The following is a 25249-nucleotide window of genomic DNA, read 5'->3' as shown; positions in this document are numbered from 1 at the left end:
TCCACGGCTACATTAGAAAGATTTGTATTCACTAAAGCTGATAATACACTGTTCGAATTTCGGCCCATGTCCTGCTGACAATATTCGAGCAGCGTGTGGCCCCCCTCGGGACACCCACATTCATCAAAAGTTCGGGCCAAAAATTCTCTAACAGCGAGTGCAGCCAATCTGCATTCACTGTTCTGGTATTCTGACAGCAGCATACCTGCCACTGTTAGAATACTGTACCACAGCAGAGGGGATTTCTTCATCCATGCTGTTTAGCTGAAATGGGGGAATGGATTTTTTTTTCCTCTTCCGTTCATTGCCCGTGGTGACCTCCCTCTGAAAATATTAGTGGCATGCATGGGTGTCCCTAGACTACTCACTGCCTGAGGTTGGGGGGAGCGGAAGGTGTGTTAGCGAGTATGCTGCCAATGCACGTTTTGGGGTGTCGTATGCGGGGTGCTAGTGGTGCATGTAACTAGGGAAAGGGTTGGGGTCCAGCCCAGCTCGCTGACATCACAGGTTACCAGGAGTTGGATGGGTCGGCCGGCTGGTTGAAGGGTTATACCTTTTTACATGTATGTTTGTTCCAGGTCAGTGACTAAAAATGCTGAAGCCTATGGATCAGTATACAAGTTGGACATTTTCAGGAGGGTCCACAATAGCAGCCTCCATACTTCTTAGTACAGGTTTCCTTTGTCCACAGTTATAAAACAGGGTAAAATTTATCATGGGAGCGCTTAGTAGAGTCTGTCCTGTTCAATGATTTCTGGCTACCAGTCTCTTTATTGAGACTTTGTTTTTGACTTGCTGTTACTAATGTGTATCCTGTCGGTACTGTTGGAGTTAATTTTAAAATAGTACATACCGGTAGACTGCCTTTTTTATAAAGGTGCAGCTTAGATTATGTTGACGTAAGAGGATACACAATTATTTTTTCTTTCAGAACAATTAACAGATGTGATCAGAACAGATGGTGAAGCACTGTGAGAAAGGGTAAAATAGAATGTATTCCTGTTATAACCTCTTCTACCCAGTGATGAGAAATTTTCCCAATTGTGCCAGCAGGGGCCGACCATTGTAATTGTAAACAGGTCGTATACATTGAGGTCAAATTTCCTTTGCCATGTCATGGCTGCCTGTGTGTAATGGGCATGTACATTTCAGTTTTCTGAAATAACTCCTATCTGGGCAGCACTTGGGCTTCAGGTGTTTTCAACAAAATCTGAAAGGGTTCCTCTGATGTTTCATTTTATTTTTATTTTACTCCTATTTGTTTCATCAGATTGTCAGTTCGAATATATTATTATTATTATTATTATACAGGATGTATACAGTGCCAACACATGCACAGCACTTTATAAAATGAAGGGAGACTGTATAGCTGCAATACTATTTAATACAAGAGGTTTAGAAGGGCCCTGCTCATGACCACCTACAATCTAGAAGGAGAGGCAAGCAATACAAAAGGCGTTAATTGTGAGGGATGAGCTGATGTAGGGTAGGGAGTTCCAGCAAACGGGAGAATGTCTGGAGAAGTCCTGGAGTCGAGTTTGGGAGAAGGCGACAATGCAGCTAGTGAGCAGGAGGTCTTGAGAGGAGTGGTGAGGATGGTTCGGGTTATAGAAGGAAATCCCCAATTAGGAGACAGATGGCCTTTAAAAGCTATAGAGAGATTGGATTGCAAGCTCCATTGCCAAAGTGCTGACTGATGTAAACCGTGCATGCGCTCTGCAAAATGTTGCATAATAAATGGAACCTGTTTTAAAGAGTACATTTGAAAATATTCCCTGGAATTCATAAATTAGTAATTTATCTCCCATCCATGCAACAAATGGCATAACATGCGAGTGATTCATGTTACTGTTGGGAAGGAGTATATGAATCTGATGCAGAATTACTCAGGCACAGCTTTGTCTGTGACACAATACTTACACATGTGACACAATTTACTCCACCATGGCAGAGTTATATATACTTCCACTTTTTATATCAAAGCTAATGCGGTATTTCTTTGTTGCAGCCATAGCGGAAGAGTGTAAAAACTGTTGCCTAAAAGATTTACCTGAATTTGTCGCGTCAGAAATAGCAATAAACTGTTGCATGGCTTGCGTGAATTTGGCGCAGGACATAAGTCCATAACACCAGAAAAGTGTCACAAATACTTTATTAAATCACTCCCAATTTGTATATATATAGAGTGCAGGATTGCTTCTAAATAGCTAATCAATTTTAGTTTTTGACTGTTTTGGATGTGCAGACTGGTTCTGTTTTATGTAAATAGTTTCAGAGTTTTATCTAAAAAACCCATCTTATCAGCCTTGCACATGGCTTGTTGTGGTACATTCACATCACAGTGGGATTTGGTCAGACTCACTCGAGCCTTGCGTCTACCTTTTTTTAATGCAGAATTGTTCGTTGTTTCTTTCCGCTATGGTTGCTTTGTACTTACTATATGTAAAGTGGCTTATCTCCAGTAAAACCCAAGGAATTTACTGCTTTACCTTTAAACTAGTAGGTCTGTGTCTGATCTTGGAAAGGTGACGCTACTATGGGGACATGAAGCTGTATGGAGCTAAAACGTCACAGGGCTGCTTCCAATAAACTTTTAGAAAAATAGCCCGACTCCAGCTAATAAAATTATTTTATGTCCTGTGTCACACTAGACATGTCCCATGGAATGTGGTGACCTGTGCTAACTAGTTCAGACCAAATCAGCTTATAGCTTAATGAAGGGCAGAGACGGTCTTAGGTCAAATTTGCATTTGCCCCATTGTAACACTGACTTGAAATTAATTTTGATGTAGCGTTCGTATTTTTGCATCCTTGCTTCATATTCTCCCTCTAGTGACTGCCAGGATACTAGTGCTGAATAATTACCCAGATAAGATCATGTAGCCCACAGAGAGTCTGTTGACCTCATTCTGGGCAGACTGATAAAACCTGCATTGAGAAAGAGGACCAGAAGGAAATCTGTAGAACTCAGTTAATTAAACCTGAGCATATGTTGTCAAAAAATTCATAAGGTGAGGTCATCTCTGGTGAAAAGCACTTGTCAGAATGATCTGTAGATGCGGCAGCTGTATTAATGTGCACATTTTGACTTTCCCTGTAAAAGTCAAACATTGACCTGCCCTCTTCCACCTCTGATGTTTCCTATTGGTTCTTTTAATTGATTCTTTAATTGACTGCATTGATAGCAGCAAATATGGCCCCAACCCTCATACCTTCTGAAGCTCTCTCCCCAACAACCTTATTAGGTTTACATTGAGTGGACCCTGATTTGTTAAGGTACAAACTCCAGGGCAGTCTTTTATTTCCTTGCTGCACTGTGTATGGAACAAGCATGTGCATATGTAATATTTAAACATGCTTGTTCTGAGGGCAGGCTACTTACCACTGGCTTGGCTTCAAGAGTTGTCCTCTGACAAGCTAAATAGGAGGGTCAGCATAAACCTCCCAGGCATGTCAAAACATAAGCCCTGGAAATCATACAGCCACCCAGATCACTAGTACTAAAAAGCCCTCCCCTGTTCCGCACTAGCAGCAGCAGCCATGGTCATGGTATAACCACTTCCAAGATCAGCATGTACACCCTATGGTCCTGAAGTGGTTAAAGACCCTGCAAGTACATAAAAACCTGTTAATCTGCCAAATCACAATCTTTATGTTGACTTTTTTTGTGGGCTGAGATGTTTCAGCTTTGCCCAGTTGTATTTTGCTTAGCTTCTGAACCACTCCTACTCTCGATCTCCGCAACGTAAAGGCTAATCATTCTGTAGTCCAAGACAAGAACTCTGAGAGCTCTCCGATATATCATATGAAGTGTCAGAGGACAGAAGACAACTCTGGATTTGTCACAAGTTCAACTGTTTTATTAATGCACTTATCAAGCACATATAACAACATGCTTCTATTGTTTTGTTAAACAGTCCAAAAAGGGAGCAAAAAAGTAACGTTCATGGTTGGGGTATACATGCACTTTAAGTAATAACTGATAGAGTAAAGTAGGAAATTTTGACTGATTCCTGCTGAATTGGCTGAAATGCGATCTGTGTGTACCCTATTCCATCGCCAGAAGTTGATCATTAGATGGAACATATTGAAAACACTTTGGCAAGCACCATTCTGGTATTCTGTTTGTGTATTCTCCTCCACTTGATGGTATGTCCCTTGATGTCCTCATATCCTATACGCTGTATAGAACATGAAGACCTTAGACTGCTGGAGGGGGAGTGAGGCTGAAGAGCAAGCCGGGAATGTGGTTCAGGGGAGTATAACTTTTTTTATTTTAGCTCCCTAAACAAAATGAGCGCTCAACCGTTGCAGTGTGGGGTTAGTCGTATTGCAAGGGTTAAGATTTGATTTGCCTGGAGTTCTGCTTGAAGGCTGCATGGGTTAGGGTAGTAGGTGTTCCTTTTGACGAGAACAAATGCCAAGGAAACTTGCCAGGCGTCCATACTCTCACTTCCAAAGTGCTAGAGGTTTATGTCTGCATCGTGACCTTTTATTGTATCTAGGCATTGTTTTCTAGGCATAGAACATTTTCCAAATAATCCCTCCATTTGGGAATTCAGATCTGCAGAGGAAGCTGGTTTAAAGCTGTCTGGCTGCTATCTGCAACAACACTGTCTTCTAAAATACATCCCATACATGAGGTGCTGTGTTTACAAGGCTTCTTGAGTGTACGTTTCATGGTGTACATTAGGTATATGTAGTAAAAGATTGATGGGAAAGTATAAAGTATACATCATATTCTGTATCATTATTATCTATATTCCAGAACGGGGAGGTACACAAGTGGACCTTTCTCTTTTTCCTGTTAAAGTGACACATTGACCTTGGAATTCCCCCAGGGGCGATGTCAAGGTCAAATGATCCATGATCATTTTAATTACAACATCCTGCAGACAACCTGTCTCTCTCATTTTAACCCTATGTGCCTGTTTCCCGGGTGGCTTACCGCTTTATCATGCGTGTATTGATGACAGCCAAGCTTGGAAATGAGAGAAATGATTACTCTGATGATTTGAATGATTTTAGAACACATAATATAATATGTAATTCTATAGGTTTATTGTTGATATTGATTTTTTTTTTTAATATCATTATTGTAAGTTTTCTAGAATACTCCGACTTCACTAATGGGTTTTTTTTTTTCTCTTCCTCTTTGTTTTTTTTTCCGGTATTGGTCTTCTGGATCACCTACTGCTCTTCATTATGAATTTCTACGGACAGGTAAGCAAATCAGATTTCTCTTCCGCTCTTGGGTTCTTGGGTGCGCTCTTGTATCACTTTGCCCTTTTCAGGCCAACACACACACCGCATTTTCCCACCATTTTATTAATCTGTCAGAGCCCTCGGACCATTAACTTTATCTTAACACTATTATCTTAACACTATATTATGCGTGGGATGGGAAAATGTTGTTAAACCCTTTGTAGGTTTCAGTAGATCAGTGGTGGGGGAATGCTGGAAAGGTATCAGTGGGGTGTGGGTGGGGGGCCTGTCAAGTTGACATGTAACTTTGCCTTGAATGGGAAAAAGGATAGATTCTTTTTATATATAAGGATATAAATCCTTAAAGCCCATTTCCACCTTGGTGGAAGTAATTGAAAAAAAATCCCATATGCCAGTAATGTACACAGAGTGTACATGAAGTAGGCATATGCAGTTGCTGTATATGAATACAGAAACGAATGTTTTTGTTAGCTTTCCTCAAAACCTCATCAAAACCTCATGAAAATGGCCAACAACTGGCAGTGTAAGCAAAATGTGTATATTACAATTGAGCTCTCTCCAAGCTTTCCACCCCCCATTCATTAGTATTCATAGTGGCATAGAGCTGGTGTTTAGTGATCGTGTTACACAGAATCACAGAGAGGGGACAGCCTAATATACAATCCAACCCCGGTGTCAGACTGAGTTTCCTGTGGAGAAAATTTTGACTTTCTAGGATTTGAGGCAGAATAAAAAGTTAATAAAATAATGAAGAAAGCCTGCAATGTGAGTCATGAAAATGCACACAGCTATACATCATCTCTGCACCTCTACATTACCACAATAAATACAAAGGTGGAAATGAACTTTAAACTAGCATCAGAAATGAAAATCAGCTGCTCACAGGAACCTTTCTTTCCAGGAGCCCGATACCCAGGATGGTGTATCATGCAAATGTCACCTTTTATGAACCAGGAGCTGCTACCTCCCACAACCCTTTAATGTTCCTACCTTGTGATGATCATCCTTCATAAATTGTGGGAGGAATTGGTCCAGCTCTTGACTGCTTTCTGAAGTTGAGATTTTCATTATAGACTGTCCTGACTTTTAGCATACTCTGAAAAATATTGTAAGTGCACTTGACGGAGCTAAATTAAAGGAGAACTATGGGGTAAGTGTTTTTCCCCATAGTTCTCCTAAGGGTCACGGAAGGACATAAACTAGCGTCCTCCCATGACCCAAAGCTTGGTATATCCCGCGCTACAGCTTGGGATATACTGAGACGGGACGGATCCCAACATTACTGTCGAGATCCACCCAGCAGCGTGAGTGACAGCTGGGTGGGCTTATCTAAAGGCAGAGCCAGCTGTGCCCGCCCTCTCCCCCGTCCGTTCCGCCAGTCAGCACTGCAGGATCGGAGCAGGGAGGGGGGAATCCCTGCAGGGAGTGACAGTTACGGCTCTCTGCAGGGACAGGATCGAGAAGTGAGCGAGCGATGGTATGTGTTCGCTCACTTCCCGATTCATTGAGCCGACGTGTGACAGTTTCACGGTCACATGTCAGCTCAAACTGAGGTTGAGTGAAAATCACTCACCTCATAGTTCTCGTTTAATTTGTTTTTTATGTGATTTTAAGATGCAGGTGGAATTTAAACTGCAGGACAGAGCCCCCGAGTGGCTATAATTGTTGTCTTACTCTTTATTTTTGTGCATTTGTCTCCCCTGTGCACTAAAACTTTATTACTAATGTTAGCCCAGTCTTTACCTCACTCATTCATGGTATCTTGTCCATACTCAGAGCAATGGCAAGAACAGGAGCCTTTGCCTTCACAGCCAATGTGCAACAGACTCAGAGCTGGGCACCAGTCAGAAAATTGTTCAGCTTTCCATTGGAAAATCATTCAATTACCTTTTTAGGTCTACCAGCTACTTCGTAGAATCACTGTTCATGCACCTGTCCGGTTGGATACATTGAATGGATTTTCAAGTAGCCGCATGCATTATAGCTTTGATAAAACCAAAGGAGATTGTACAATTTGATGTATGGCCAGCTTAAAACAGAGGTTAATACCATTTGCACATCACACTTGACTCGCTATGCTAAGCTTTGGAAAAATGGTAATCAATTAATTTATCTCTAGCCCTTCAGTGACTGCCAAATTTTAATGAATTTGCTTAATAAGACGTGCCAACTGTAGGAACCTATAACCACCAGCCTGGGCTTGTCTTTTGCTGATCTGACTTCAGTAAAATGAATCATATTAGTTGTAGTGACCTGGCAGTGTTCCCCATCACACATGGTTCTCATAGGAGCTCTGCTTGTACTTAACATTCTGACACAAGGTAAGGCATAGATTTGGCGCTCCCATAAATAACACAGTTCTCCCTTGTCTCTAAGCTTTGTTGTGGAACCACACAGTAGATAAACGGATCAGAGTGGATTGTGGACCTGGGATTTCCTGATGTATTTCTGGGAAACTCCCCTTTTTCTGTTGTACATGTGGAAAGTATTCCAGCAATGTAAAGCTTCTCGGACCAGAGAGATTGTGATCACTCCTTGTTTGATTCTTTTTGTGCTGGGCTCAATTGCGAACAGGTGCAATAATAGCGGCTGCTTAATGAACGTTCTATATTTATATCTGTAAAAGGCTGCCTAATACCAGAAGTGTCGGTAAACAGGAAGATCTAATCACATTTTCAAAGCAAGGAAAGTATTACAAAACCGTACCATCAGTCATGCCACATTTGTTTTTGCGTCGGGTGCAAAAGCTTCAGTGTCCTAAAGTGGCCATATGTCATGTGTGAATACTAGAAATTACATTCAGAGGATGGGTATACATCTCATAGAGGATTCCAATGCAGTGGTTAACTTACGAGGTATAGGGGACTTCAAATGTGGCCCTTGAAATCACCAAAATGCCACACATAATTAGTATATGTAGTACTAGAGAAAAAAGTCAGGCTTACTACTGGAAACGATAACCAGGTACTGTGCTACAGGTGTGGTTGGACTGGAGATCTGCTGCAGAGGACAATGAGACTGGGGTCTTTGTGGCTATTAGAAATCACTGCTACACCCTTACAAATCAATGCTGTCTCTAGACTGCTTGGGTCCAAGGGCCGCAGAACAAGTACTAAACGGTGGCATGTGGCCTGCGGGTTGGGCACCAGGGATCTAATGGGTTTGAAATTTTTCGCCTGATGGTATATCCATTATGTCTATTAAAACAGAGGTGGGGAAATGAATATGGAATCCAGTAGCCAGTCTGTCCAATCCAGGATCCAGCAGGATTTTGTTTTAGGAGCCATCCACTCCCAGTTATCCGGCACCCATGAGGATCAGTTGCTGCCGGATAACTGTAGTTTCTGATTGCTTGAGCGTTAATAGTAACTCTTCCCAGCAGCCCCAACTTCCGGGTTCCGTCCCTTGCGAGCTGCCACCTCGCAGGGGGGCGGAGCCGGCGTGAAGTTTAAAGTTAAAAACATTTTTTTTCAATAATAAAGGGGAAAAAAAATCATACTGCCAGTGAAACGTGCGTCTCACTGAACAGAAAAACGTGCTGAAAAACTAGCAGAAAAAATGCACCTATGCTACGCCCAGGTGTGAACCCAGCCTTAGTGTGCACCATGCAACCGGCAATAAAGTGTACATCAAACCACCAGCAAAATAAATGGAGGGTATATTATGCAGGATAATGGGGAGTTTACTGTATATAGAAATAGAAAATGCTGGTAATTTGTAGTATGGCACCTGAGACAGTAACCAGGATATTGCTCGATATGCAGTAGTAGATGTACATGTTGGGTGATAGAAGAAGCATATTTATGTCTGGTGAAACAGTCCATTTCATGCGTTGCAAAGCACCTTTTCATGTGCACGGCTTTAAGAATAAATGGGTTCTTTAGAGAGGGATGTGGTTAGTGCAGAGCTCGTTAGAGTAAAACATATGACTTATCTCCCAAGCACAGGCAAGAGGAGACATCTCTGTTAAGATTCCAGGTCATTATTGCTTTAAAAAAAATAAAAAATATTTCAATGAAGTGATCAGTTTTCTTTTTAAGCTGCTTTTCAATTTGATTAAAGGAAAAATATAGACTATTTCTAATGAGCAAATGTATGTTTGAGTTTACTTTTAAAAATATTTTTTTGTGACTTTATGTGGTCTCTCTTTCATGATTTTGTGTTTAACATTTAGAGCAGTTTATTTATTTTTTAAACCCACTTTCCCCGCCTTGTACTCACCGATCACCGACTATGGTTGTGTGCCTTCCTTGACGCTGCACGGCAACTTGACAGCTATAAAAATACCTAATGAGTGCCTGCGTCTGATTGGGTGTAGGCACTATTCGACCGTCAATGTGACTGCCACCCAAATCCTTTGATTTTTTTTTTTTCTTTTCAGTCGTAGGCTGTGGGGTGGGAGCCAGCCACTGAGTAAATTTCTGCTTCACCAAGAATCCACCGAAATTTGCTCATTGTATACCCAGCATTAGATTTCCTGCATTGCTAGTGAACATCAGGCTTTGTACTATAAACTTAGACTTGGCAATGATTTTCTTCTTTAACCAACGTTTAGCAAAACTGGGCCTTGACCATGGATTTTTGTTTAAATGTATGCTTTATGTCTTACGTTATGGGTGGTCCTCTATTTTAACTCCACTCCCTTTTAGTTTTATGTTTAGAGATTGGTAATTTTCCCATGGACAGCGCATGAACGAAACAGAGTGCTAAGGGTAGCAGAATAATAGAGCGTAGAATTAACCCACAATGCACAGCAGGAGTTCCCATCCTTCCTCTGACAGGTTTAATGGCCGCAGGACAGGATCCAGAATTAGACGTTCCACTGAAAAATGTATGGAGCTCTTGGGATGCATATAGCATTAAAATGAGGCCTGGTTGCTGCATTCATTTGTGCAGTGCAGGTTTCCATGAAGAAGTGTATGTTGCTGAATTTTTTTTAGTTTTTTTGTTGAGGGTTAATAAGTTACAATACATATAATGAAGGTAAAGTTTATGGTGCATCATTTCTTGAATGGATTTTTTTTAGTATACATTTTATATAGTGCTGATGTAATGCTCTTTGTTTACAGAGAACATAGATTTGGTTATGTCCGTTCTCTGTAGTTGTATGTTTATGATTTAACCTGAAAAAATATGACCATACCAATATGAGACGTAGCCAAATTGTTCATACGTATCCCCTCCCTCAGCCTGCTCTAGGTCCTCTAGGTGAGTTTGCAGAAGTGTACCTGTGTTCACTGAAAAACTCCTCCCGTATAGGTAAAGTAAAGCAGGCACCTGCAGGTATAGTCATGCATGTTCACATGCTTTGTAAAGTTCTCTAGGAACCCCAGATCCTGGCAGGACTTTAATGTGTCAGGGTCTTGTCTCCTCCCATGTCCCACTGCATCCAAAAATGTGGCAGGTTGGATTTTTTCACCACCTGACCCAACACCGCACGTGTATGGGAATGGGCTGCATTTAAATCATTACCCTGCATTGTGCAATACTGTAATGCAAGCAGTGTGAACAAGTCCTGAAAAGGTCTCAGCAACCTGAATGGGCATTTCAGTTGCTGTTCATGCAGTCTTTGGAGTTTTTTTTTTTTTTTTTTCCCATCTGTGCCCACTGACTATACTGAGTCAGTCAGTCCATTGCTCCTCTGCCACACACACTATATAGCCAAAAGTATGGGAACACCTGAGCATCACACCTATGGAAGCTTGTTTTGCACTCCATTCTAAAATCATGCACAATGGCATTCCCATTATTATGGAGACCAAATCCCCCCTTTGCTGTAACCGTTTCTGCTCTACTGGGAAGGCTTTCAGGATATTTTGGAGTGTGTCTATGTGGAAATTTGCGCCAATTTGTGCCCATTCAGCTGCAAGTGAGGTCGGGTACTGATGTTGGACGAGAAGACTTGGCTCACAGACGGAAAATTCCAATTCTTCCCAAAGGTGTTCAGTAGGGTTGGGGTCAGGACACTTGAGTTCCTCCACTCTAAATCCATAAAACCATGTCTTTATGGACTTGGCTTTGTGAACCGTCATAATAAAACAGAAAGGGTCTTCCCCAAACGGCTGCTGTAAGGTTTGAAGCACGCAATTATCAAAAGTGTCTTTGTATGCTGTACCCTTTACTGGAAAGCCTAAAGTGCTTTTGACCACATAGTAGGTGTCATGATCAAGTGTCCTCATATACTTGGCCATATAGTGTAAGTCTTGACTAAAGCTGGCCATACACTGCTTGTATTTTGGCCGAATCAGCAGGATTTTGGCTGTGAATGGGCCTGTCGACACCACTCCATTCAACCAACGTCGGAGCTGGGCCGAAAGTTGTTGGCCAAACAGTGACTGTAGGGGTATTCAGTATACAATAGCCTGTAAGAAGAGGTTTGAGCAAAACAAACGTCTAGTGTATGGCCAGCTTAAGAGAAGGTGATTAAAGGCAGGAGATCGCTTGAATAGGAGGGGTGAAGGAGAAGGAAAACTGATGTAGAAAGGTGTAAATATAGGTGGCCATACACTTTACAACCTTTGCTAGGGTTGTAAAGTAATTTAAAAAAACGTACAATCTGACCATCTTGGACAGGCAGATCGTACTTGCGATCATCGCAAGCCCGCCCCCCTGATCGTATGGGCACCTTAAGAGAGATGTCCTAAAAAAACCCTGTAGTCTGGACTGTTGGCCAAGAATTTGAACAATTGTTTCTATGGAAACAGGTATCTGAAAACAGCAAATTTTATAGAATAAAGTGTATTTGAAAAGTACAAAAACTGCATTAAAATTGCTGGAAATTTATATTTTTGAATTTTTAATTCGCTGCACTGTTTGCTGGTACTATGAAAACTCCCATACCTGTGTACATTTTTCTCAGGCATGCTTCTGCCAAGCGCATAGCTAATTTTAGTTGCTAGGGACCAAGGTAGATAATGTGCCTTGTCTGAATTCTCAAGGAAGGCTTTGAGCATGCACCACGGCTCCGTTCCAACTCCCCGAGGGGGACCTTGCAGTCAGTGATTGCATGTGTTTATAGCTAGATTGACTGCAAATGTTAGACTTCAGGAGCCAGACTGGTATAAAACACTGCCGGCCCCACAAACGAAACAAGCGGCATGCTGTTGGATTGTAAAAACCAATTTAAAAAAAAGGGGCTTTCATTAAAAACATATATATACAATACAATACAATACATGTTTTCAAAGCTATTTTTCTCCATTTCCTGTTTAGTCTAGCATGGCTATTTTGCTGCGATCAATGCGTAGTGATAAAGCTGGAGGAATAATACGGCGATGTGTGATCACACAGGAAAACACAGCTGTCTATCATCGGCTCCTAATCCCGCTGAACTGGTTGCTGCTTAGCGTGAACTGCAATTACCAAAATATATTTAAAAGGAAACACCACATTTACTAAAACATTGATGTAATAGTGCTGCAGAATTGCTACACAAGCCATTTTGATTAAAAAAAATTGCATCTATCTTTATCAGTAGCCAGCTATGATTCTCTCAGACGTTTTGGTTGGCCAATCACTTTTCACAAACTCTGCACAGAGCTTAAAAGAGAACTATGGGGTAACCTTTTTATTCCATAGTTCTCTTTACGGTCACGGGAAGACATGTACGAAGATCCTCCCGTGGCCTGAAGCTTAGTATATAGCTCACTATATACTGAGAGCGCCACAGCCGGGACGAATCCCGACAATACCGTCGCGATTCACACTGCTGACTAATGGGCAGAGTCCGCTGTCAATCAAGAGGCAGAGCCAGCTGTGCTCACCCCCTCGATTCCCACACGGGGGAATCCCTGTGGGGAGCGGGGACTGACAGTCATCTCTCTCTGTGGGGAGATGATCAGGAAGTGAGCGAACGATGGTATGTGTCGTCATTGCTGAGCCTAATGAAGGGGACCCTGGTGACATGATGTTCCAATAAACGAACACTTTGGACTTCAACACTATTGGTGTGCTGGTGACATCCGTTTATTTCGATGGTATGTGTTCACTCACTGCCTGCTCAATAGAGCCGACCTGTGACCCTTTAAATGTCACACGTCGTCTGTAACTATGAGGATGAGTGGAAATCACTCACCTCATAGTTCTCCTTTTTAAAGTAGTAAAAAACACTCAATCTTTGACACCCGTAGCTTGTGTGCGCATGTGTAGAATCCGTGTGTGTGCAGACCATCATGGGTCTCTGCCAGGTCCCATAGACCTGTTGGATAACTGCAGTGCTCTGCACATGTGTTGCATGTCTTCTTGAGATTGGTGGATTGTCAGATCACAGCAGGACAACGTTGAATTTGCTGGGCGAGTTAGTATGCCATCTAAGCTCAACCCAGCGCACAAGGAAAGATGGAGTTCATGCAGGCAGTAAGCAGGACAATGGGTGTGAAGTCAGGCCAGGAAGGGCAGTGGGGTGGATTATTAGGCATGAGGAAGGGCAGTGGGAAGACTGTGCAGGAAGTAGGTGGTGCAGTGGGGCGGAGACTGTGCAGGCAGTAGGTGGGGCAGAGTGTGCAGGCAATGGAGAGGGCACTAGGGTGGAGTTTGTGCAGGCAGTAGGCAGGGCAGTGGAGTGGAGTCTGTGCAGGCAGTAGATAGGGCAGCGGGGTGGAGTCAGTGTAAGGCAGTAGGTGGGGTGGAGTCTGTACGGGCAGTGGATGTCATAATTATCAGAAACAAAAGCCAAATAGGGTTAAGGGTATGAATCATCTGTATAAAAACTTAGCAAATACGCCTTTATAAATTAATTTTCTTTCAGCTAACTCAATTTTAATGGAAATACATCACGTGCTATTTTTTTTTTTTTGTCTATGGTATTTCATATACAGGTTTGTAAATGTCTTCTCTAGTCATGATGTATACCGACCAGCTATAACATTATGACTATCTGTCTAATATTGAGTCGGTCCCCTTTTTTATTGCCAATACAGGCCTGACCCTTCGAGGCATGGACTCCACTAGACCTCAGGAGGTATGATGTTGTACTTTTTCAGCAATTTGAGATACAGTAGCTCTTATTGGTGCCAGCCTTCACTCCCCATGTACATCAATGAGCCTTGGCCACCCATGACCCTGATGCAGGTTCACCGGTTTTCCTTCTTTGGACCACTATTGGTAGGCCCTGACAACTGCAGACCAGAAACATACCACAAACTGCAGACCAGGAACAATACCACAAGAGCTGCAGTTTTGGAGTTGCTTTGACCCGTTGTCCAGCCACCACAATTTGGCCCTGGTCAAAGTCGCTTAAATCTTACGCTTGCTCTATATTTTTTTTCTGCTTCCAACAAATTGACTTCAGGGACAAAATGTTCAATTGCTTTCTATTATATCTCATCCATTTCCAGGTGCCATTGTAACATGATAATTCATGTTATTCACTTCACCTGTCAGTAGTCCTAATGTTATGGCCGATCGGTTTATCAGACAGTGCAGTTTGTATCCTTACTGAACTGCAGCGTTAAAACCAATAGCAGGCTACAAGGCACCTAACTACTGTGAATTATAATAGATCTGAGTTGACTCACTGACTTGCACAAAGAGGTGAGGAGCCAGAAAGCAGAATCCCTGTTGGGCCCTAATAAGCAGGAAGCACAGTGCATATATGTAATGAGCAAACTAAACACAACGGAGGAAAAAAAATAAAAAAAATCAGTTCACCTTGATGCCCACTAATTATAGAATTTCCCTTTTAAAGTTAGAAGCCTTTCAGGCTTGCCAGCACCTCTGACTCATTCCATGGATCCTGGAAGAAAGATGGCCCCTACCACAATGTCTTCACATTTCCATCAAAAGCACTGAAGAAGTAGATTTGTCATTTTATTAGAGCCATGGAAACTGCTACATCTGTAGAGATGAGGAGAATTCATCTCTTCCCGTAAAAAGTTTACATTCTGCGGCTTGGGGGATTTATGTGATTTCACATTTATTTATATTCTGGTGTACTTTGGAAGCTGGCTTTGTTTTCTAGGCGCTCTACTATGTGGTGAGCTATTGTGGCCCAGACTTCGGGATGCGTTTTTCCGAGACCCCACTGGGACGGCAGCATTAAATTGGTGCAGCTCTGAGAATACAGATCACTGGTGCTCCTATCCAAGGCTTAGCAGAACCCTTCAATGAATGTGAGAATTAAAGAGTTTGTCAGCGATAGCGCATGACCTTCAGCTTGCCCTTCACAGTGTGAGGCTGAGCAATGAAAGCAGCAGCCCCCGGAGTAAGTTTCTGTGGCATTCTTCTGTAGCTTAGCCTGTGCTTTCTCCTGTCCTAACATATTGTTCTCCATCCCCTCCTATATGGTTTGATGGTTGCTGAATGAGACATTGGCTTCTTCTTTTGCTGCGTGACCATATTGTAGATGCTGAGCCATTTTGTCTAGGTATAATATATATGTATCTGTCTAAGCTATTAGGATGCATATATCTCTTTTTACAAAATGGAAAAAGTAGGTGGTTTAAAATAGCAAATACCTGCTCCGTTCTCTGAATAGGCAGTTATACCTATATGTACTTATACAGTACTTGTTTCTAGATGTTGTCAACTATTCTCATTATCGATTTGTTGGTTGGATCCCCTAGCTCTCTCCTCCACACTGAGAGGAGGGCACAGCAAACAGTTGGCAGGTGCAATATCTAGCCTGCTATTGGCTATTACAATTTGAAATGTCCAATAGCAGGCTGGCTACTGCACCAGCCCACTACCTGCTGTGTTTACATTCACCTGCCGTCTGCGGAATCTTGCCACAGGCAGCGGTTATTCCCTGGCTGAGACTATTCAAGCGTCATGTGCCTACAATACAATTATTTAAAAAAATAATTATAAAAGGTGGGAAAAAGTCACTTTCGGTTGTGGCTTGACAAATTCTGCTATGGGAGGTGCACTGCAGTGCCATTGATTTCAATGGCGCCCCAAACGCGGCTCCCACCCACAGTGTGATCGTCTGCACTAAAAACGCACGGTACCGCGATGCCGTGCAATTGCAAAAAATTGTGCAAGCAGTTTTTTTTTCTGAAGTAAACTTTCTTACTCTGCATCTGTGTATTTTATTTGAAACGAAGGATGGCATTTTTTAAATCCGATTTTAATCGAAAAAATAATCGGCCAACTAATCGATTATGAAAAAAATAATTAGTTGCAGCCCTAATATACACAGCTCTGTCAGACGGCACAGCTAGGTTGTCAACTGGATTGTTCTCTCCTGTAGCTAAGGAATACAGCCTGGCCATGTCCCTTCCCCAACCTATGATTGGACAGTGAAGGCTCAGCAGCAGTAAAGTAATGGGTCACCCCTCTCTCTTTACTTTGCTCTTCATGTTATCATGTTCCCTGTCAGTTTATGTACACTGCAGCACACCAGATTGACTGATTGTGCGGTCCTGCCCTCTCCTAGTCTGGGCTGTGCTGTACAAGAGGTAAGTAAATACCAAGCAAAATCAGGTACCTATAGTCATTGCTTTTAAAGAAGATCTCTGGGCAGAAAAAAATGTAACCCTTGTAGTGGGGCTACCCCTACAATGAAAGGGTTAAGTGCTCATTTTTGTCTAGGGACTACAGTAAAAACGTTATACTAACCTGAACCTTGCAGCCGTCTGGCTCCAGCAGCCTGTCTCTGCTCTGGCGATGTAAGGTCATGTAAGTCATCATGTCCAGTGTACAGGGCGTGAGGACTCCAAGGGACATTCCATTGATGGAGCGGTAATACTACTTTAATATTTGGTAATAAACATAATGTGTGCTTCATCACAAAAAGTCCCCTTTTCTCTGTTGACGGCCTAGCTTAGTGCATATATACAGTGTGGGATCTTGGTCCCACTCCTGTGTTCCTGACATGTTGCGGCAGGTACAAAAGGACATTTTGTTGTGATATGCAAGAGCAGTAATACTCTTATATGAGTGCCAAATAGTCTTCCTCTGATCATCTCGCTTGTTCTTGGCCAGTTAGATGTAATCTAGTAATGGGATATGCTGGCACTCCCGCAACCGAATGAAGGAATTCTAGGTAAAATGGTTTGCCAATGAAGTGGCTGCTTTCATGATGCATGACTAGAGTGCTTTAAATTGGAAGACTAATATGATTCTCTATTCTCACCCAGGGAGAATATTTAAATATCTCCTGAGTGATCTCATTTTAGTTGAATAACTTGAAGTAAACCATGTCTAAATATGTCTGCCGCTGGCCTGTGAAGCCCAAGCTTAAATTCCATGCTTTGTGTACAGCTGTCTTTATAAAGCCACGACCCCCGGGAGTCTGATTCTTTTATTGATGTGTCTACGGTCTGTTCCTGCCGCAACCTAATCTCATTTATTTTTAGGAGGGTATGTCCTGGAATTTGAGGCTAATAAAAAGTGACACTTCCACTATGGAGGGCTGGCTTCATCTAAGGCACGTGAGCGTTGGAGAACAGGTGCAGGAAGTGTATTCTGGTGCACCAAGGGAATTATCAACCAGTCCTATTCCTCTTCTCATTGTAAAAATTGGACTAGCAAAATGGCTTTTCAATGCTGATTATTTGCACTGAACAACAAGGGTGCTTTAGAACATAGGGCAGTAGTGGTCTACTTGGAGGTATGGGGGCCTCAGTTGTGGCCTCTGGTGTCAACGTGAAGATTGTAGATGTTTCTGCAGGTGTGATTGGAAACTGGAGTCATCCTGCCAGAGATATTTAAATACTGGAAGCATGTTACTTGGGACTGCTAGAGAATTTTGCCACTACAAACCAATGTCCGAACTCCCAGTACTGATTGCTGAGGTCTGACGGCTGTGCAGCAAATACCAAAGGGCTAGAGGTTGGGCACTATGGACATAGGGCATTATTGGTGAAGGTAGTCCATGAGTTTACCTTCACCATGAACTTTGTATAATTATTTGTAGCCGGATTTTTACACTCTTGCTTGGTGTTGTCTTGATTGCATGTTGTTCGGCTTTCCTTTAAAAAGTCAGTGTCTGTAAATAGGGCCTACAACGTGCAGGACGCCACTGTATTTTATAGTAAGATCAATTGTTTGTGTTACCCCATACAACCTCTTGTCGGCTCACCCTCACAAGCCTAATATACATTTCTACAAGCTGGCTTCCATGGGCCATGCAAACTATTCCCCTTTCAAAGGCTTTCCCTTGGCAAGAATGCTTGTGTATGCGTGTATAGGAAGGGTTATGGGGTAATAAGGCATATGTGCCATATTTTGTCTTTGTTTAGATGCACGTTGTGACAATTTTACATTATGTTCCTATATGTGATATATGTAGCTCCAGTTCTTTAATTTTCATACGTGTCCTTTTCCTGTGACCCTTGTGCGTCTCCTGTTGGTTCTGGAATCTTGTGGTGTTTCATCATGGAGAAAAAGCAGAACAGGAAAACAAGATGCCGGTTAATTACCATGGCTGTGTTTAGAGGAAACCATCTGTTTGGTCATTAGTCCCGATCAGCAGTCATTAATTGAGTCATGTCTCATTAAGGATTCTGTATTATCTTGTCAGAGACCCGCGATGGAACATTATTTCACCATCGCTATTGTCCTGTTTCCGCAAGAGATCTGCAGATGTTTGGTAAACATTTATGGTCCAAATACGATATGTATTTCCTGCCGTGCACAATAGGAGTGAACATGCAGACATTAAAAGTGGGCTATAAAACCTGCAGTCTCCTGTTTACCACAACAAGTTCCAGCATGTTCTGTGCCCAAACGCATGAGTGTCCTGCCAAGGCATATAAAGTATTCATGTTTTATCATCCTGGGCTTTGCAATCTGTTGAGAGCGGGCTAGCTAGAGGTAGGGATCATTCAAAACCATGCCAATTGCCAGCTTGCAGTAAAGTAGGTACTCTCCATAAGACTGTGTACTGGGCTATTGCACCATTATGGCCCTGGATATCTAGGTGAGCTATAAAGTTCAGTACTCTGGACTCTTGTACACTCAATGCTATTTTTTTCTCTGAGCTTATTGGAAGATGGAGTCCTCTTGGTTACATACCTGTCTAAACAGTAAGAACTGTTGTTCATATCCTGTCCCCAGTTGTTGCTTTATAGTTTATGTAGACTTTTTAGATTATTTGTTTTTCTTTATATTACTTGTGTTAGCACCATGTATGTTAGACTCTACCTTACAGACCCCAGCAAGCCGTAGGAGACACAATTATTTGTATCCTCTCCCATCATTCATAGGTTTCAGTGATGGTAGTACAGCATATGAACTCATAACTATGAGTATATATTACTGCTAGGCACTACCATCGGCACAGCTGGTGTTGCAAACTTGTTTGAAGGAATCTAATGCTGGTGGTTTTTATGTTGACATTTTAGTGGTTCAGTGAAGCGCCTAAATTGGTCCAGAACTGTGGAAACTTTTACTAAAAAGGCAAACGAATGACAAAAAAACTGGTCATTAGTCTTGCCTATAGTCCTCCTGCAGCTGATCCCCTCCCCCCCAATACTATCCCGACATGATGCCTCTTTTCACTATGTGTGGAGGCTGCCATCATGATTGAGGGGCAAGGTGTCGCAGACCACGGATGCGAGCAGATGGTGTGGGATACCCTGGGCTGCAGGGTGTAAGGACCAGCCAGTATTCCGCCAGGGACCCCCCTCATGGAAGTCAGGAGAAGGAGAATGTGGGAGCGTTCTAGTCAATGCTGGCAAAGGTGAGATGGTAACAGAGCGGGTGGAGATCCAAAAGACAGGCCAAAGGTTAGGGCTGCCAGCAGACTAAGGTAATCAGGAGAACTAAGTCGAGTCAGTATACAAAAGATCAGTCCAAGGAAGAGCAGGTCAGGAGCAAAGGGACAAATAAGTGCTTGAAGACACTAGGAGTGTTGCTCGTGCAAAGGGAGTTGGTCTGATTAGGATTAAATAAGGAGAGAGATAGGAGGCTCACAGAAGGACAGAAGTAGCCACGAAGCAAGGCATATTAAGCATCATGTGAAGCGGGTGACACCCAAAGCTGCTAGCTCAGTGCAGCAAGAGCAGAGCACATGCCGGTACCAGCACACCCACAACAGCAAGGAAGCGGGTACAACTGCAAGCCTGTGGAAGCACAGGTAACTGATCAGCTCTGAAGCTGATCTGTGAGGCAGGGTTTTGCTTCGCATGTTTGAGCTGCAGCCATGATGACTGGTTATCTAAGTATAGAGCAGTAAGCAGTAATGGGAGGTTCTGAAAGAACTGATCCATAGAATTAATGAAGCAGAGGCAGGGAGATGCTGGTCTGTAGGTCTTCAGGTACAGATTTCTCCAGGAAGTAGAGCAGTGAACAGTAGTTGCATCACAAGATCTTACTTGTTTGGACTAGCAGTCCGAGGCAAAGTGCCTTAGATGAATATAGATCTGCACTGCTTTTTTTCAGAAGGAATTCAAGATTATTCAAGATACATTTTCCAGGTCACTACTTGCGCAAAGTTAACATAATCTAGTTGTTCTCTATAAGATAGAAAAACTTTGCTTTTTGAGTTTAGATCTACTTTAAACTTAACTGCAGATTAAGCATGAATTAAAACAATATTTTTCCCTGAATAATAAGCAAAATCAGGAACATCATGGCTGGCCTTTATGAGTTAATAGGAGCAATACAAATTGTAGTAGTCACTGTAGTGGTCTATAGACAGACTTTTTTTCATACAAATGTACATAGCTTTCGTGTACTGCAGTTTTGCAGTGAAAAGTTGGTTTAGCCTACATTCCTCCCGTGTATACAGGCAATAAGTGGAATTCTTGTGCTGCGATATGATAAACAGCCAGGAATGTGTGCATCTTACAGCTGACCTTTCTGCTAACCCTTATTAAAGAAATGAATGGATTACTTCTCTTCAGGGTCACCTGTGGAGGTCAGTGGTTCAGCACTGCTAATGGCTGGAAATCTTGCCTATGATCTGCAATTAATTAGCCTGGGCTTAATTGCAGAGGAAATAATTCTACATAATGCTGGACCTTTCAACTCATGATACTAACAAGAATGAACCAATTTTCTCTATAGCAATGCTAAGCCATTTAAAATACCACATTATTTTAAAAGACCAGTATTATTATTATTATACAGGATTTATATAGCGCCAACAGTTTGCGCAGACATTACAATCGCAATACAAGACAAGATGGTAAGGAGGGCCCTGCCCCTGAGGGCTTACAGTCTAGTAAGATTAAATGACCACTGACATGTGTATGATATGTACCAATAAAATTCAGAAATGTTATGTTTAAAGATGACCTCTGGTCAAAACAGAAGGTACCTATAGTTATGAGAAGATATTTTTTTTTGGTCTTTTCACTGTGGCCTGACTGGGTAATGATTATGTCATATCTTTGTGCAGAGCCATCCCTGTTGCCTCAGGCGGCATCTCCTGGGTCACGTGGGGGGGGGGGGGCAACGGGCAAAACACCATGGCCGCTCTGCTGCACAATGTTTGCAGTGTGGCTGCTGCCCCCTTTCTGGCCAGAGTGTCCCCTAGGTTGCTCAGAGCTGGGTTGGGAGATGTGTACGAACCATACACCTCTCCCCTCTAAACTCTTAGCACCCTGGGACCCTCTAACCAGCATCCCGCCCAGCTACGTGGGGCGCTAAGCTGTCCGGGTAGATGCAGAGGGCAGCCTCACTCTACCGCCCCCACCCCTCCCCCGGTCCCATGTAGGGACACCACTGTCTCTGTGGCAGCCCCCAATGACTGCTCTTGAGGAACCCAGCACTCTGACCGGTTAAAAAAATCATGTCTGATTGCTGGAGTTTCCTTCAAGATAAGCCATCACTGGAAATATCCACACATACTTTCTCCATTGCCCTAATGAAAATAATCATGTGACTTCAACGAGGCCAGAAGACCTGTAGTCGACCATCCCCTGATGTCTACGGCCAGTTTTAGCTTCAAGTTGCTCAGTAAATCTAAACAAGATGTCAAATGTCTCCGGTTCTGAACATGTGTGTAGTGAACGCACTTTTGCTTCCATTGGTGTTTGATTACTTGTAGCTAATCTGCTAATCTTGTTTATTTTGTTAGTTTTAAACCGTTCTTTTTACTTTTTTTCTTAGGAAAACACTTAATATATGATTCATGTACTTGTTTCATGTATTTTCCTTTGCGTACTTTTCCTGAGTGGGCATGTTTTCTGAAGCTCATTTATCTTCGTAGTATCTCTATTGACCGATACTAAAGGCGGCCTCTGCTCATCCTGTAATGGCTGGTAGCATTGAACGGTTGGTTTTAACAAATGTGAATACAGTGTCTAATATCCAAAGCTTTTAAACAAGCTAATATGAGAACTCGTATTAAAGTTACACGTCTCTATCCTATTTTATAGCCTTTATTTCCCCTTTCTGCTTGTTAAACATGCCGCTTCTGCTCCACCCTTTGACGCTGCTCCTGCATGTCTTGGCAATGTCATTTGGCTACAAAACAAACTGATTTTTTTTTTTTATTCTAATCCAGCCCTGAATTTACATGTGGATTCCTGCACAGGTTAACCATTAGATGAAATGCCATCCTTGCGTACCTGCTTTATGAGCAAATTGTCAAGTCTCTGTAGCTTTCCAGCAAAAGAGTCCTGCTCTCAGTCTGAGAAAGGGCGTTATCTCCATGGTGTGGTTATGCTGTAGCCATGTTGTTGTGGCTTTCTTCTGACCGCTCGGAAACATGCTAGCATTTGAAGAGGCTCGAATATTGACAGTATTTTTATAAGCATGTCAGTATAATACATTTGTATTGGATCTTTTCTACCTAGTGTTTACTTTGCGCTTTTGTGCCTTTTGCAGTTTTTCTGCATTTGTTTTTTTTTCATTACGAAAGCTTCCTCTGGGTTCTTTGGAAAGCCTAACATGCACGGTTAGGTTAAATGATTTCTCAACCAGAAACTGTGCCTTTAGTATGAATAGTCGTGTAGCTATATAGCAGAGGAAGCAAGTTTGGGTGGTGAGCTCCTCTGTTACTGGGAAAGACATGCATCTTTCTATGTAGACTTCCTGAAGACATTGGTTGTTCCCCAAAATTATTATCCATGTTGTCTGTTTATGGGTAGATGATTCAAAAATATCTGAACTGTAGAATAAAAATGTAATATATTCCAGTTTACCAGTCTTCATTGGTTTTCATTTTTCAGGTTGAGCATTTTGAGAAAGTACAGACAATACCTGCTGATCCTGCCAGAAAGGCAGTGCCTTTGTAACTTCCTATAAGCTGAAAAGACAGCCAAACATTATCATCTTTTCATTTGTAAATCACTAATCCTATTAATCCACCAGTTCATGGAGATGGACTAAGGGAAAAATGTTTGAAGTCCAGCCTTAGGTGAAAAACATGGCTCCCTCCATAGATAAGGTAAAGAGAGTAGCCACTAAGGGACAGCTAGTGTGTTGGTCGCAGGATCACCAGGTGAAAATAAAATAAAAGGCTTAAAAAAGAATAGTAATGCAGCCACTACATCTATGGTCTGTTGAGCTGCAATATATTACACTTTGTGTTCTTAGGTTAAGATGCATGAATCTGTCAAAAAGAGTGTTGTGGCTATGATCCACACTTTTTCCCTGTAATTATATATTTGACCTTTTGGTACAAGGACAAACAGGTCATTACTTAAAGAAGAACTCCAGGTATGCAGAAAGTTAACCCTTGCAGTTGGGCTACCCAAACTGCAGGGGTAGCCCAACTGTTGGCGACCTCTCTCCGACTATGGTTTGTGCCTCAATGTCCCCATGTCTAATGCAGGCGAATAGACCTGCATAAGACGTGATAACATCAGCGGGGCTTAGACTGCCGGAGCACGGGGGAGAAGAGGCTGCAGGGACCGGTCTAGCAGCTGGCAGATTAAACCCCTAGAGAAAAATGAGCAGATAACTCTTGCAGTTGCAGTGGTAGCCCCACTGTGAAGGTTAACTGTTTACATTCCTAGAGTTCCACTTAAAGTCCCTGCTATCTACAGGCTTGGCAGTAAGCGGAGATGTCTGTTGAGTAGAGCGGGCTAAGAGGTCTTTTGAGGTGAAAAGATGGCTCTTTACATGTGGAGAAAAATAAAAAAAAAAAGGTTGATGACATGAGCAAGCAAGCTACAGACAAGATGGCAGTACAACAAAAGTCCAGAGGAAGACTTCCCTTGTGAATTGGGGCCAAATATATAAATTAAAGTATTATTGGAAAATGGGATTCTGCCTTTACATTCCCGTTTGTGCACAACATAGTTAATCAGTAATTAGGGTTGGGAAATGGCAATGACAGTCTGACCTTTGAACCTGCCCAGATCTCCGTCACGGTCTGTGCTCAGATCAGCTTGTTGCTTTGTTCCTCTACATATGCAGAGAGTGGCTCTGAAAGGAGTGCAGTCCATTAAACATTAGACGGGCCTGTCACACCTCAGAGCTAGGAAGAATACACAATGGAGTGATCTGCATTCACTAGCTGTAGCTATTATTCCCTGTATCCTGCAGACTAATAGTCCTAGAACACTAGAGCTATGGTCACCACTTGTCTGATATATAAAAAAAAAAAAAAATATTTGTTAATTAGATAAAGCTAGTTTGTCATTAATTAGGACTCATTGGTTTCTGCCATTCCCTATGCTAAAGGACTAGTATAATAATATAATAATCCGAATGGTTTGCTGATTTAACAAGTGCGTTCCTCAGTGTTCCGAGAACATTCACACATTTTTAGCTACTTCTTCTTGTCAATCTACATTCTGCAGGACTTTACATTTCAAAAGGGCTTGTCACAGAATGGATGCGCGGTTTTAACTTGATTTCATGTAACAGTGACTGCCATTGCGTGGATTATTTATGGGAATAAGCTGGAGAACAGAAGATGGGAACTGAAGTGGAGTTTTTGCTCCTGATAGGTTTAATATTGTATTCACTTTTTTCTTGGTCACGTTGAGTAACACTCCATTTGTATTCCAATTTATTTTCATTGTTTTATAAATAGACGTTTAAAATTCCAGGACTTTTGCTGGCCATAACTTTTTATCATTTTGTTTGAACCTTCGCTCTAAGTCGTTCATCAGAGTATTTGATCTTGCCATCATGAAGTCAACTAATTTAGTTCCAGAGTCCTTAAAAAAAATTTTGCCCG

The 25249-nt window shown here is 42.2% G+C and overlaps 1 protein-coding gene across 1 annotated transcript in view; it reads left to right on the top strand.

Annotated features, from left to right (window-relative positions):
- HS6ST1 (heparan sulfate 6-O-sulfotransferase 1) overlaps nt 1-25249 on the top strand; it is a 129375-nt gene that overhangs the window by 70565 nt on the left and 33561 nt on the right. The window lies entirely within an intron of this gene.

The sequence above is a fragment of the Nanorana parkeri genome, unplaced genomic scaffold (assembly GCF_000935625.1).
Source record: "Nanorana parkeri isolate BGI_ZX_2015 unplaced genomic scaffold, ASM93562v1 scaffold634, whole genome shotgun sequence".
NCBI classification, from domain to species: domain Eukaryota; kingdom Metazoa; phylum Chordata; class Amphibia; order Anura; family Dicroglossidae; genus Nanorana; species Nanorana parkeri.
This window is presented reverse-complemented; position numbering and strand designations above follow the sequence as displayed.